Source organism: Pteropus vampyrus, unplaced genomic scaffold, assembly GCF_000151845.1.
Source record: "Pteropus vampyrus isolate Shadow unplaced genomic scaffold, Pvam_2.0 Scaffold234, whole genome shotgun sequence".
Lineage (NCBI taxonomy): Eukaryota > Metazoa > Chordata > Mammalia > Chiroptera > Pteropodidae > Pteropus > Pteropus vampyrus.
The window spans coordinates 391,488-395,016 of NW_011889015.1; the positions used below are offsets into that span (position 1 = coordinate 391,488).

The 3,529-nt window shown below is 36.8% G+C and overlaps 1 pseudogene; it reads right to left on the reverse strand.

Moving 5' to 3' along the window:
* Positions 1-218: 218 nt before the first annotated feature.
* Positions 219-889, reverse strand: LOC105301294 (annotated as a pseudogene).
* Positions 890-3,529: the final 2,640 nt, after the last annotated feature.

Below are 3,529 nucleotides of genomic sequence, written 5' to 3' on the forward strand. Positions count from 1 at the left end.
ATATATAATAGTTTCAAAATAATAATATCACTACTAACAATAAGACAGTTAAATGTAATTTAAGATATTTTTGTGGTACTTTGCGTCCTTAGGATATATTCCAGTATTGATATATAATACAAATATTGCATTTAAAAATATTGGAATAATTCTTCTCTATCTGGTTATGCCATCAACTTTATATTCGGTTAAGCTTATCTATTTTTATATTTGGGAGATTTATTTATTTTTTTAATTTTTTTTTTTTTTTTCCGCATCCAAAATCTTTTTAATAACAAAGCAGGATCCAGGGTTAGTTTTTGTAGCCGTGGATGGCCCTACGACTCTGGCTCGCTCCAACTTCTGGCCTGCTCCAACTTCTGGCCCTTAGAGCGCACCTAGGGTTTGGTGTGGCTGTGCGGGGTTTCATGGCCCTTGCCCAAATGCCTGTACACCTCTCGGCCCTTGCGAGGACCAGAGAGCAGGACAGTGCCACAGCCCTTGGGGGAGTCCAGGGCCATCTGGTCAAAGGTGAGGATCTTGTCTCCGGCCTTAAGGATGAGGCTCTGGGAGCGGCTGCTCACACGAAGCGCACACACCTTCAGTGTGGGGACCTCCTGGACACGCACGTCATCGGTTATCGTCCCTAAGACCACAGCGGTTTTGCCCTCCCCGCCCGGAATCTTCATCTTCCGGATCATCCGAGAAAGTGACAGAGGCGACCGGTCGGTGCGACTCACGAACAACCGCTTCAGCACCACCTGGTTGAAGATGGAGTTGTTCGTCTGGCTAGAAGCCTGTGCACCTTGACCAGCTGCCTTAGGTAGAAGTCCTGGCTCTTGAGCTCCTTGCGCCAAACCTTTCCGGTCTTTGTTGTGCCGGATGTCAAGCCCCATGATGGCGCCTTTTGTTCCACCAGATCCGGAAAAGAGCTGGGGGATTTATTTATTTTTTTTAAATTTTTGTTTCTTGATTACGTGAAACATTAACATGTCCAAAATCAAAACCCTAAAACAAGGTAAGTCTGTCTTCCACCCTGTACTCTTCTTTCCCAGTTCCACCCACCCCCACCCCCTATAGGTGATCTTTTTTTTTTTTTTTTAGTTTTCGGTTTATTCTTATATCGTTTTGTATTTAAAAAGGTAAATAAATACAAATATACATTTGTATTCCTTCCTTTTCTGGATAAAAGGTAGCATATTTTAAACACTTTTCTGTACCTTGCTTTTTCTATGTAATATATTCTGGAGTGAAGCCTTGTGACAAGATTGTGTTGATTTTAGGAGTGGTAAATGGTATGTTGCAGTTTTGATTTACATTTCTTTTATTATGGGTGAGATTGAGCGGATATCCATATGTTTAAGGATCAATTGTGTTCCCTTTTCTGAAACCATTGTTTTCAACTACAGGAGATTTTGCCTCCAGGAAACATTTGGTAGTATCTAGACACATTTTTGGTTGTCACAATGGGAGGGTAGTATTGTTGGCATCTCATGGATAGAAGCCAGAGGGGCTGCTAAATATTGTATAATTTACAAGGCAACAACAAAGGATTATCTGGCTGAAAATGTCAATAGTGCCAACATTAAAAAACATATCTATTGATTATCTCTCGTATAGAATTTTTTTTCCTATTTTTTCCTTATTGCTAGAAACTCTTCGTGGGGTTTGTTATCACTATTCACAAAAATTGATACTTCCACCTATAGAACTCAGCATCTTCATGAGATTTGCTTTGCCCAATATAACTGAAGGGCATTCTCAGCAGATGCTTAAAGAACCAGCCCTCTGTTGGGCATGCTCCTTTCCCCTGCCTCCACCATTGTGGAAGCAAGTATTGAGAGGAATCCTCCATTAGTTTGGGTTGGTAAGGCGATATGATTATAGAGCCCCCTGCTAACCAATACCGAACATATAGTGTGAGAAATAATGTTGCTTTATGTCATTGAAATATTTCACATTGTTACTAGAACAAGGTCTAACCTATTCTGATGGATATAATTCTTTTATCTTAAGGTATTAACTTTTTGTCTGTGATAGAGATTTCAGATAATCTTCCCAGTTCATCATTTGTGGTTTTACTTTGCTCATGGAGTTTTTTGCCTTGCAAAAATTAGTCCCCCTTATTCGTGGTTTCAGTTTCTGAGGTTTCAGTTACCTGTGGTCCAAAAATATTAGGTGAAAAATTCTAACAATCATTCGCAAGTTTTAAATTGGGCGCCGTTCTGAGTAGCGTGATAAAATCTCGCGAGTCCTGCTCTATTCTGCCCGGATGTGAATCATCCCTTTTTCTAGCGTCTCAACGGTGTGTACGCTGCAGATGTTCTGTTGAGGTATCATAATGCTTATGTTCAAGTAACCCTTATTTTACTTAATAGTGGTCCTAAAGTGGAATAGTAGTGATGTTGGTAATTCGAATATGCCAGAAAAGCCGCAAAGTGCTTCCTTCAAGTGAAAAGGTGAACGTCCTGGACTTCATAAGGAAAGAAAAAAAAATCGTATGCTGAGGTTGCTAAGCTCTACGGTAAGAACAAATTTCCTATTTTTGAAATTGTAAAGAAGGAAAAATAAATTTCTGAGCGAGACCACATTCATATGACTTTTATTACAGTATATTGTTATAATTGTTCTATTTTATTAGTTATCATTGTTAATTTCTTACTGCACCTCATTTATAAATTAAACTTTATTATAGGTATGTGTATATAGAAAATAACGTATATGTAGGATTTGGTACCTACATATCTGAGGTTTCAGGAATCCACTCGGGGTCTTGGAATGTATCTCTCATGGATGAGGGGGGACTATTGTATTATTATTATTTTTTAATTTGTAAAAAAATATACTTAAATACATCAGTCTTTTTCTTTATTGCTTCTGGATTTTGAGTTGTGGTTAGGAAAGTTTTCCTCCCAGATTATTCAGAAATTTGGTCATGCTTTCAAAATCTAGTACTTTTATGGTTGTTTTACACTTAGATCTCTGATTCACTTAGTGTGAGAGTTGGATATATTCCCCCCCCATATGACTCTAGTTGTCTCCAAACCACTTATTAAGAACCCATTTCACCCACCTCTTTGTGATGCTATTTTTATTATATATTAAATTTCTATATGTCTTTGGTCTCTTTCTAAATTTTCTATTTCATTTGTCTGTTTATTCATGAGCTAATATTATATAATTTTAATTATAAGGACTTTATATATATATTTAATATCTGTAAGACCACTCCTTATTGCTCTTGTTTTAAGTTTATTGCTTACTGTTATTGTTTATCTTGTCTCTTCTTTCAAACTTTATAACAAATTTGTCTAGCTTTTGAAAAAGATTTTGCTATGTTTATTTGGATTTTATTAATTTATAAATAAATGTAGGGAGAAATGACATCTATATGATATGGGGTCTCTTTAAGAACATGGTATGTCTTTCCATTTCTTCTGCTTTTGTGAGTTTCAGAAAATTTTATAATTTTTCTCAAATAGGTTTTGAACATTTTTTCTAACCTGCTTTAAAATTATGCTTTGGATTATTGCTGTTTTGGTAAGGCAGG